This window comes from Castor canadensis, chromosome 11, assembly GCF_047511655.1.
Source record: "Castor canadensis chromosome 11, mCasCan1.hap1v2, whole genome shotgun sequence".
In the NCBI taxonomy this organism is placed as follows: Eukaryota; Metazoa; Chordata; class Mammalia; order Rodentia; family Castoridae; genus Castor; species Castor canadensis.
The window spans coordinates 142,949,377-142,961,964 of record NC_133396.1 but is presented as its reverse complement, the minus strand read 5'-3'; the positions used below and the strand labels follow the sequence as shown (position 1 = coordinate 142,961,964).

At 42.6% G+C, this 12,588-nt stretch overlaps 1 protein-coding gene across 5 annotated transcripts in view; it reads left to right on the top strand.

Annotated features, from left to right (window-relative positions):
* Positions 1-12,588, top strand: part of Cnih3 (cornichon family AMPA receptor auxiliary protein 3) — a 228,087-nt gene that overhangs the window by 160,554 nt on the left and 54,945 nt on the right. The window lies entirely within an intron of this gene.

The window sequence follows — 12,588 nt, the reverse complement described above, 5'->3', positions numbered from 1 at the left end:
AAAACCCAAATTAGTAGAATCAGGAATGCAAAAGGGGAGATAACAACAAACACCATGGAAGTCCAGGAAATCATCAAAGACTACTTTGAGAACCTATATTCAAATAAATTTGAAAATCTAAAAGAAATGGACAGATTTCTAGATACATATGATCATCCAAAACTGAACCTAGAGGAAATTAATCACCTGAATAGACCTATAACACAGAATGAAATTGAAGTAGCAATCAAGAGTCTCCCCAAAAAGAAAAGTCCAGGACCTGATGGATTCTCTGCTGAATTCTATCAGACCTTTAAAGAAGAACTGATACCAACCCTCCTTAAACTGTTCCACGAAATAGAAAGGGAAGGAAAACTGCCAAACACATTTTATGAAGCCAGTATTACACTTATCCCAAAACCAGGCAAAGACACCTCCAAAAAGGAGAACTATAGGCCAATCTCCCTAATGAACATTGATGCAAAAATCCTCAACAAAATAATGGCAAATCGAATTCAGCAACACATCAAAAAGATTATTCACCACGACCAGGTAGGCTTCATCCCAGGGATGCAGGGGTGGTTCAACATACGAAAATCAATAAACGTAATAAACCACATTAACAGAAGCAAAGACAAAAACCACTTGATCATCTCAATAGATGCAGAAAAAGCCTTTGATAAGATCCAACATCATTTCATGATAAAAGCTCTAAGAAAACTAGGAATAGAAGGAAAGTTCCTCAACATTATAAAAGCTATATATGACAAACCTACAGCCAGCATTATACTTAACGGAGAAAAATTAAAACCATTCCCTCTAAAATCAGGAACCAGACAAGGATGCCCACTATCTCCACTCCTATTCAACATAGTACTGGAATTCCTAGCCAGAGCAATTAGGCAAGAAGAAGGAATAAAAGGAATACAAATAGGTAAAGAAACTGTCAAAATATCCCTATTTGCAGACGACATGATCCTATACCTTAAAGACCCAAAAAACTCTACTCAGAAGCTTCTAGACATCATCAATAGCTATAGCAAGGTAGCAGGATATAAAATCAACATAGAAAAATCATTAGCATTTCTATACACTAACAATGAGCAAACGGAAAAAGAATGTATGAAAACAATTCCATTTACAATAGCCTCAAACAAAATCAAATACCTAGGTGTAAACCTAACAAAAGATGTGAAAGACCTCTACAAGGAAAACTATACACTTCTGAAGAAAGAGATTGAGGAAGACTATAGAAAGTGGAGAGATCTCCCATGCTCATGGATTGGTAGAATCAACATAGTAAAAATGTCGATACTCCCCAAAGTAATCTACATGTTTAATGCAATTCCCATCAAAATTCCAATGACATTCATTAAAGAGATTGAAAAATCTACTGTTAAATTTATATGGAAACACAAGAGGCCACGAATAGCCAAGGCAATACTCAGTCAAAAGAACAATGCAGGAGGTATCACAATACCTGACTTCAAACTATATTACAAAGCAATAACAATAAAAACAGCATGGTACTGGCACAAAAACAGACATGAAGACCAGTGGAACAGAATAGAGGATCCAGATATGAAGCCACACAACTATGAGCAACTTATCTTTGACAAAGGAGCTAAAAATATACAATGGAGAAATAGCAGCCTCTTCAACAAAAACTGCTGGGAAAACTGGTTAGCAGTCTGCAAAAAACTGAAACTAGATCCATGTATATCACCCTATACCAAGATTAACTCAAAATGGATCAAGGATCTTAATATCAGACCCCAAACTCTTAAGTTGATACAAGAAAGAGTAGGAAATACTCTGGAGTTAGTAGGTATAGGTAAGAACTTTCTCAATGAAACCCCAGCAGCACAGCAACTAAGAGATAGCATAGATAAATGGGACCTCATAAAACTAAAAAGCTTCTGTTCATCAAAAGAAATGGTCTCTAAACTGAAGAGAACACCCACAGAGTGGGAGAAAATATTTGCCAATTATACATCAGACAAAGGACTGATAACCAGAATATACAGGGAACTTAAAAAACTAAATTCTCCCAAAACTAATGAACCAATAAAGAAATGGGCAAGTGAACTAAACAGAACTTTCTCAAAACAAGAAATTCAAATGGCCAGAAAACACATGAAAAAATGCTCACCATCTCTAGCAATAAAGGAAATGCAAATTAAAACTACACTAAGATTCCACCTCACCCCTGTTAGAATAGCCATCATCAGCAACACCACCACCAACAGGTGTTGGCGAGGATGCGGGGAAAAAGGAACCCTCTTACACTGTTGGTGGGAATGTAAACTAGTACAACCACTCTGGAAAAAAATTTGGAGGCTACTTAAAAAGCTGGACATCGATCTACCATTTGATCCAGTAATACCACTCTTGGGGATATACCCAAAAGACTGTTACTCCAGAGGCACCTGCACATCCATGTTTATTGCGGCACTATTCACAATAGCCAAGTTATGGAAACAGCCAAGATGCCCCAGCACAGACGAATGGATTAAGAAAATGTGGTATCTATACACAATGGAATTCTATGCAGCCATGAAGAAGAACGAAATGTTATCATTCGCTGGTAAATGGATGGAACTGGAGAACATCATTCTGAGTGAGGTTAGCCTGGCCCAAAAGACCAAAAATCGTATGTTCTCCCTCATATGTGGACATTAGATCAAGGGCAAACACAACAAGTGGATTGGACTATGAGCACATGATAAACGCGAGAGCACACAAGGGAGGGGTGAGGATAGGTAAGACACCTAAAAAACTAGCTAGCATTTGTTGCCCTTAATGCAGAGAAACTAAAGCAGATACCTTAAAAGCAACTGAGGCCAATAGGAAAAGGGGAACAGGTACTAGAGAAAAGGTTAGATCAAAAAGAATTAACCTAGAAGGTAACACCCACGCACAGGAAATCAATGTGAGTCAATGCCCTGTATAGCTATCCTTATCTCAACCAGCAAAACCCCTTGTTCCTTCCTATTAATGCTTATACTGTCTCTACAACAAAATTAGAGATAAGGGGAAAATAGTTTCTGCTGGGTATTGAGGGGGGGGGAGCGGGAGGGGGTGGAGTGGGTGGTAAGGGAGGGGGTGGGGGCAGGGGGGAGAAATGAACCAAGCCTTGTATGCACATATGAATAATAAAAGAAAAAAAAAAAGGGTAAAAAAAAAAAATAAAGACTTTATTTTGCTAAAAAAAAAAAAAAAAAAAAATAAAATATGCAATAGATCAAGTGGACCTAGTAGATGTCTACAGAACATTTCATCCAACCTCTACACAATATACATTCTTCTCAGCAGCCCATGGAACCTTCTCCAAAATAGATCATATCCTAGGGCACAAAGCAAGCCTCAGCAAATATAAGAAAATAGAAATAATACTGTGCATACTATCTGACCACAATGCAGTAAAAGTAGAACTCAACAACAAAAGTAAAGACAAAAAACATGCAAACAGCTGGAAACTAAATAACTCATTACTTAATGAAGAATGGATCATCGATGCAATAAAAGAGGAAATTAAAAAGTTCCTAGAAGTCAATGAAAATGAAAACAGAACCTACCGGAACCTATGGGACACAGCTAAGGCAGTCTTGAGAGGAAAGTTTATAGCCATGAGTGCATATATTAAAAAGATTGAAAGATCCCAAATCAATGACCTAATGATACATCTCAAACTCCTAGAAAAACAAGAACAAGCAAATCCCAAAACAAATAGAAGGAGAGAAATAATAAAAATAAGAGCTGAAATCAACGAAATAGAAACCAAAAAAACCATACAAAGAATTAATGAAACAAAAAGTTGGTTCTTTGAAAAAATAAACAAGATCGATAGACCCCTGGCAAACCTGACTAAAATGAGGAGAGAAAAAACCCAAATTAGTAGAATCAGGAATGCAAAAGGGGAGATAACAACAAACACCATGGAAGTCCAGGAAATCATCAGAGATTACTTTGAGAACCTATATTCAAATAAATTTGAAAATCTAAAAGAAATGGACAGATTTCTAGATACATATGATCATCCAAAACTGAACCAAGAGGAAATTAATCACCTGAATAGACCTATAACACAAAATGAAATTGAAGCAGCAATCAAGAGTCTCCTCAAAAAGAAAAGTCCAGGACCTGATGGATTCTCTGCTGAATTCTATTAGACCTTTAAAGAAGAACTGATACCAACCCTCCTTAAACTGTTCCATGAAATAGAAAGGGAAGGAAAACTGCCAAACACATTTTATGAAGCCAGTATTACACTTATCCCAAAACCAGGCAAAGACACCTCCAAAAAGGAGAACTATAGGCCAATCTCCTTAATGAACATTGATGCAAAAATCCTCAACAAAATAATGGCAAACCGAATTCAGCAACACATCAAAAAGATTATTCACCACGACCAGGTAGGCTTCATCCCAGGGATGCAGGGGTGGTTCAACATACGAAAATCAATAAACGTAATAAACCACATTAACAGAAGCAAAGACAAAAACCACTTGATCATCTCAATAGATGCAGAAAAAGCCTTTGATAAGATCCAACATCATTTCATGATAAAAGCTCTAAGAAAACTAGGAATAGAAGGAAAGTTCCTCAACATTATAAAAGCTATATATGACAAACCTACAGCCAGCATTATACTTAACGGAGAAAAATTAAAACCATTCCCTCTAAAATCAGGAACCAGACAAGGATGCCCACTATCTCCACTCCTATTCAACATAGTACTGGAATTCCTAGCCAGAGCAGTCAGGCAAGAAGAAGGAATAAAAGGAATACAAATAGGGAAAGAAACTGTCAAAATATCCCTATTTGCAGATGACATGATCCTATACCTTAAAGACCCAAAAAACTCTACTCAGAAGCTTCTAGACATCATCAATAGCTATAGCAAGATTGCAGGATATAAAATCAACATAGAAAAATCATTAGCATTTCTATACACTAACAATGAGCAAACGGAAAAAGAATGTATGAAAACAATTCCATTTACAATAGCCTCAAACAAATTCAAATACCTAGGTGTAAACCTAACAAAAGATGTGAAAGACCTCTACAAGGAAAACTATACACTTCTGAAGAAAGAGATTGAGGAAGACTATAGAAAGTGGAGAGATCTCCCATGCTCATGGATTGGTAGAATCAACATAGTAAAAATGTCGATACTCCCCAAAGTAATCTACATGTTTAATGCAATTCCCATCAAAATTCCAATGACATTCATCAAAGAGATTGAAAAATCTACTGTTAAATTTATATGGAAACACAAGAGGCCACGAATAGCCAAGGCAATACTCAGTCAAAAGAACAATGCAGGAGGTATCACAATACCTGACTTCAAACTATATTACAAAGCAATAATAATAAAAACAGCATGGTACTGGCACAAAAACAGACATGAAGACCAGTGGAACAGAATAGAGGATCCAGATATGAAGCCACACAACTATAACCAACTTGTCTTTGACAAAGGAGCTAAAAATATACGATGGAGAAATAGCAGCCTCTTCAACAAAAACTGCTGGGAAAACTGGTTAGCAGTCTGCAAAAAACTGAAACTAGATCCATGTATATCACCCTATACCAAGATTAACTCAAAATGGATCAAGGATCTTAATATCAGACCCCAAACTCTTAAGTTGATACAAGAAAGAGTAGGAAATACTCTGGAGTTAGTAGGTATAGGTAAGAACTTTCTCAGTGAAACCCCAGCAGCACAGCAACTAAGAGATAGCATAGATAAATGGGACCTCATAAAACTAAAAAGCTTCTGTTCATCAAAAGAAATGGTCTCTAAACTGAAGAGAACACCCACAGAGTGGGAGAAAATATTTGCCAATTATACATCAGACAAAGGACTGATAACCAGAATATACAGGGAACTTAAAAAACTAAATTCTCCCAAAACTAATGAACCAATAAAGAAATGGGCATGTGAACTAAACAGAACTTTCTCAAAAGAAGAAATTCAAATGGCCAGAAAACACATGAAAAAATGCTCACCATCTCTAGCAATAAAGGAAATGCAAATTAAAACCACACTAAGATTCCACCTCACCCCTGTTAGAATAGCCATCATCAGCAACACCACCAACAACAGGTGTTGGCGAGGATGCAGGGAAAAAGGAACCCTCTTACACTGTTGGTGGGAATGTAAACTAGTACAACCACTCTGGAAAAAAATTTGGAGGCTACTTAAAAAGCTGGACATTGATCTACCATTTGATCCAGCAATACCACTCTTGGGGATATACCCAAAAGACTGTTACTCCAGAGGCACCTGCACACCCATGTTTATTGCGGCACTATTCACAATAGCCAAGTTACGGAAACAGCCAAGATGCCCCAGCACTGACGAATGGATTAAGAAAATGTGGTATCTATACACAATGGAATTTTATGCAGCCATGAAGAAGAACGAAATGTTATCATTCGCTGGTAAATGGATGGAATTGGAGAACATCATTCTGAGTGAGGTTAGCCTGGCCCAAAAGACCAAAAATCGTATGTGGACATTAGATCAAGGGCAAACACAACAATGGGATTGGACTATGAGCACATGATAAAAGCGAGAGCACACAAGGGAGGGGTGAGGATAGGTAAGACACCTAAAAAACTAGCTAGCATTTGTTGCCCTTAATGCAGAGAAACTAAAGCAGATACCTTAAAGCAACTGAGGCCAATAGGAAAAGGGGACCAGGAACTAGAGAAAAGGTTAGATTAAAAAGAATCAACCTAGAAGGTAACACCCACGCACAGGAAATCAATGTGAGTCAATGCCCTGTATAGCTATCCTTATCTCAACCAGCAAAACCCCTTGTTCCTTCCTATTATTGCTTATACTCTCTCTACAACAAAATTAGAGATAAGGGCAAAATAGTTTCTGCTGGGTATTGAGGGGGGGAGCGGGAGGGGGTGGAGTGGGTGGTAAGGGAGGGGGTGGGGGCAGGGGGGAGAAATAAACCAAGCCTTGTATGCACATATGAATAATAAAAGAAAAATGAAAAAAAAAATTTCTGAAATGTTTACTACCTCTGTTATGTATTCAGAAATGCTGATCCCATCCATAGTGCTAATTTTGCATATGAGAAAACTGAGGCACAAAGGGGCCCAGAGGTTGCTCAGAATCACACAATCAAGAGCAAAGCCAGGGACCAAACCCAAGCTGCACACTCCCCTACACAGCCCTTCCCACAAGCGGTGACTGTGTGTCTTTCTCTGAGCACAAAGACAGCGTGGCGTGGGGAGTGTGGATGGACTGTGAGAGAACCCATCACTCTGGTCAGCTGAGCCACGTGTGACCTCTGGTTTCACCCTGACTTGGTGCTTTGGTTGCTGTTCTCCCGCTGAGGTACATTAATTAATAAATTTATAATGTCTGACTCCTAAAACTTCCCAAAGAGATGGTACTATTTAGGAAAACCCTAGAGGTTCAGGTCTGCCCCTGATGGGGATCTATCTGTGTAATCATCAGATGGGCACTAGTTTTGGGAGCCCATGTGGGTTTCCAACTCAGCCTGCAATTGCCGATACGTGGAGTATGCAGGCTTGGAGGCCAGGGCCGTCCACTCGTTCTCTGAGGAGGGAGTCTGCTGCTGGGCACCATGGCAGGGCTCTGCTGAGCGCATCTTAGGGAGAGTTTTCTTAGGAGTTCATTTGGTTTGAAGACCTGAATGTTAGAATGTAAATTCTAGATCCCTATGGACAGTTGTCTCTGGCTCTTCTTTCAGCATGGTTCACATGTGTCTGCCAAACTCTGGTTTCTGCCAGGCAGTTTGCAAGTTGAAATTTCATTCCTCCTACTTGGGACTGTCCTTTCCTTACCCCTGCTACCTCCTGTCACATGGAGTTCTTTTTCTCTTTTTGGTGACACATGGATTTGAACTCAGGGCTTGTGCTTGCTAGTCAAGCATTCTACCACTTGAGCCCCCAGCCCTTTCTTTTTTGCTTTAATTATTTTTCAGGTAATTTCAGATAATTTTCACATTTTCCCCAGGGCCTGGCTTCAGACCGCCACCCTCCTACTTGTGCCTCTCGAATAGCTGGGATTACAGATGTGCACCACCACACCTGGCTCACATGGAGCTCTTACTCCATTTCTGTCATGGCCCAGGAGCCATGTCTGTCCTCTACCCGCGACTCTGAGCCCAGTGCCTAGCACATGGCGACACTCATGAACACACAGTGAAATCGCGATCTGTGAATTGATCCAGCACAACTGCAGATCCTGGTATCTGAGGGCAGGGGAAGAGCAACATTGTAAGCTTTCAGAAAGAACAAAGAAAATAGCGAGAGAGTGTAGCTGTGTCTCTTGGTATCAAAGAAGAACTTCTTAAATAAAAGTTCAAACACTATAAAGCATGATGCAAAAATGGGTGAAGTTGATTTTCATTCAATGAAGGACATCTCGGCCATAGACAGTTAAATAGCAGGTGGCCGAGAGAGAAGGTATTTAAAATGTCTAAAGCCGCAAGAGGAGCCACTCTACCGCATACACCAACAAGCACAAACCAAAAAGAAAACAAGGCAAGTCTTCCTGTTGAGAAGTGGGCAGAGGGTCTGAGCAGGCCCTTGACAGAAAAGGGGACGCAAAGGTGAACCCATACATGAGGAACACTCTGGCTCGGCGCTGGAGAGACACAGATTAAAGTCACAAAATCGGACCTTATCTCTGTTCACTCTGCTCACTGTTCAGGGTGCTGGGCAGAGCCCTAAGTGACTGAACACTCAGTTCTGTCTGATTTTTTTTTTTTTTTTTTTTTTGGCTGTACTGGGGTTTGAACTCGGGGCCTCACGCTTGGTAGCCCTCAGGTCTGTGTCTGAGTGGGCTGGCCTCACTTGTCCTGCAGTGTTACTCAAATCCTCTGATTGGGCCTTGGTTTCCTGAATTGTGTGCCAGTGGGAAGCCCCTGTTTAGTCCCCAGAGTTCTCATACAGCTCAAATTATTTCAATGAGACTCTGAAAAGACCTTTCCATAATTAGAGGGCAATGTGGGGCAAACACAGGAAGAGAAAGTTCCAGGGGAACCTGGTTCTTCTACTTCTCAGCTCTCTGATGGGGCAGGCAGGGGACTCGTTAACCAATGGAGGTGGAGATTTCAACCATTTCTTCATCTTCCAGGAAGGTTTTTGCTGTAGTACAGTGTGACTGCTTTTAGCAAATGAACTGTTTCAGACAGGCAGGGTGGTTTTTTTTTTTTTTTTTGTCTTCTAGTTATAAATGTTATGGACCTAAAGAAAGAAGTACTTCCAGAATGTTTTCTAGCCAGTTTTTATAATTCTCTGCTTCTTGAGGTGGGTCCAGGCTGCCTCTGCTGCTGATATAAGGCTGGACAGGATGGAGGCCATCTAGACTTAGGGCAGACTAAAGCAGTGCCTGACGTTGCTCAAGTCCTTGAGGACCTTATCTGGCAGCAACTGGTGCTTCCTGATCTTCTCTGTGTGTGTGGGGATCACACACACAGGTTGGAGGATTGGGCGGGCATTTGGAGAAGCTAGCCAAAGCCTGATGGTGGCAGGAACAGGCTTTGGCTATTGTAGGAAGAGCTCCCTGCCTCCCTATACTTCTCCCGAAGGCCTGGACTGCACTGTGCTCCTGGCCACTGTGTCAGATGCAGGCCAGGGGGCCAGCACTGAGAATGTGCATGACCTGTGCAAGCAGAGGGTTACCTAAGTCTCCCTCTCCTGGGAAGCTTTCCTTCTGCTCTCAGTTGCTCACTCTTCCCTATGTCCTCCTCTGCATATACTCAGCAGGAGGGCATCATGGCTTAGTGCCAGGCAGGCTGTGCTTTGGCTCCTGGCCACCAGAGCTGTATTCTTGGCAAACAATTTAGCCAACTTTTGCCTCTATTTCTTAATCTCTGAAATGGGGGCAGTAACAGTACCTCTCTCATAGGTTGCCAAAGGATTAAAGGACGTAAATCTTGGGTAGCACTTGGCCAGCAAGTGCTGATAGAGTGAGCCTGGGATAAGTGTTGTTGTTAGAGTCCCACAGGTCATGAACACGATGAGGACAAGAGCTGTACCCTGTCCGGTTTTGTGTGGCCAGCCCAGGGCTGTGTGTAAAAGATGTTTCCTGAATGTTGTCAAGTGAGTAACAGAGACGGCATGGGATGCTGAAAACATCTGTCTGCCCTGCAGCTTGGCATCACTGTCACCAGAAAGCTCCCAGGAAGCTCCTTTATTAATGGACCCCAAATTTGCAAACTGCAGTTCTGGGCCTTCCTCTCTCCACCCAGGTCTTCCTGTCTCCTCCAGGCTGCTGGCTCCTGGCCTGGCAGAGCATCTCAGACACACAGGGACTGGGGGTGACATGTTTTGGGCTCTGTTCTTAGTCCCACTTGGTGTACATTGTCATCAGGGGATGTGGATGTTGAGGACATTGTGTTTATTAGGATTCCTAGTTGGGAGACAGGTCATGTCTCAAAACACAGGACTGATGGACTAGCCTGCTGTCCATCAACACTTGTGCAGCCACTCATGTAGAATGAGGTGGACACATGTAAAAAAGACACAGGGCTTTTGGGTCATGCAAGTTCATTGTAAAGCCATGGAATATGCAGTGGTCAGGCATAGGTTGCAAAGCAGGGGAGCTGAGTGGTCACCTGCTTTGTGCCAGCTGGCCTCACTTTGGGCATGGTCACATTTTAGGGTGAATGTTCACAACCTGTGGTATCAGTGGAGGGCAATTAGGATGACAAGGAAACTTAGCGCTTGCTTGTGTAAGTAACAGGTGGAAAGACTTAGATTGGGGAAGAAGCGTGCAGGGGTCATAATAACTGACAGTACTTTGTGACTCATTGTGGAAGTGTGACTGGACCCATTCTGTGGGCCTCTGACTAGTGGTTGGATAGAATTTTCTGTGCTGTCCAATAGAATTTTCTAGTGCTATTTAACAGCACTAGACAGATGTGTTTTTGACAATTAAAATGTGACTACAAACTGAGTTTTTAAAAAAGAGATTAGTGACTTATTAGCAAAGCAAAAATGAGGTGGGCAGTTCAGGTAAGGGCCAGCTATGTCAAAGTCATCTGGGCCTGAGGTTTTACTACCCAGTGGGATGGAGTGTCTAGGAGGTGTAACACTGAGGCCCTTCCCATGGGGCCCCTACCAAAGATTTGAGGACTGCATAGTGGCTGCCTAGGTATGGGAAGTCGTACACCTGCACCTTTGAGAAGGTGAGGGCAGGCACCTCTGCATTTGACTTTTTTCCCTTCCCTATTTAGTGCTGCCAGCAGAAGGTCATAAGGTGGTTATTACACCCTCAAGGCACATGCATGACCTCAGTATAGGAGTGGGTTCCACAAGGACACAGGGCCAGTACCTTAATCATGGGTCCAGGGTGTGGGCCTTCTGGGGTTTTAGGTTCAAGTCTTGTGCCTGGGGGCATTTCCTCATTCCTGCTGTGTCCAACACTCCCCCCATGAGATTCAAGATCCTGAATTCTTTCAGGATATGGACAGCAAGATCCATGTGGCTGCATCCCGCTGATGAGGTGACGGGGGTACTCAGGGCCCAGAGTCTTGTTCCCTGTCAAGACTCAGGGAAGGGGGTTGAGCCCAGGCAGAGAAGGCTGCTGAAAATGTGGCCTTTCCATAGGTGGACCAGTCACAAAATGAGGTGGCCATTGTGTCCACAGGTGTAAAGGTGTTCTGTAGCCAGAGGTGTTAAAAATTAAAGGCTTGAATGAGACAGGAGCGGGATTAGGAGCAGGGCAGGACGAGTGTGTAACGGAGCAGTCTTGGTCAAAGATGTGGTCCCATTGACTGTTCTCTCGGGACTGGTCGTGTGGGGCCTTGTCAGGATGAGAAAGTTGAGGGTGCTGCCTCCCTCAGTGGATCACTCAGCCTGTGCTGCTGGGTGGGGCCCCTGCCAAGTACTCACGGGCTCTCTGGGATGTGCTGTTGTGGGAGGTGGGGTATGTCCACTTAACTTCAATAGGCATGGTAGTCCGTTTTCCACACAGACAGAATATCCAAGATAGGAGGCAAGGTTTATTTTGGCTCATGTTGTCAGTCCACAGTTGCTTGGTTTTTGCTTTTGGGCCTGTGGTAAGGCAGAGAATCATATGGGAGTGCATAGTAGAGGAGGTGTGTTCACTCCATGGGGGCCAGAAAGCCAGCCAGAGACAGTGACACAGAGGAGACAGAGACAGGAAGGAGCCACTATCCCCTTCAAAGGCACACCCCCAATGATCTCACTTCCTCCCATGAGGCCCAACCTCCTAAAGGCTCCACCACCTCCCAATAGCACCACCCTGGGGACCATGCCTTCAACATGGCTTTTGGGGGACATTCCAGATCCAAACTGTACAAGTGTGCAGACTTTGCTGAGCGTATGTAAGAGAGACAGTTTCCTGGCCAAATGCCACTTTGTCACCTGATCCTCTAAGGGTGTAGGGGTTAGGATGTCGACTTGAGAGCTTTTGCCCTCAAAGTTCCTTCTGTGGATGGACCATGCCTCATCTTGTGACTGGTGGTCACCTCCTCCATTGTCTCCTTCAGACAAATGGGGAAACCATTGCTGTCTGGGGCACCTGGAGGTTATGTCCACAATGAGCTTCAGGACTGAGAGGTGTGGAATGCCCAGGAGTTGCCT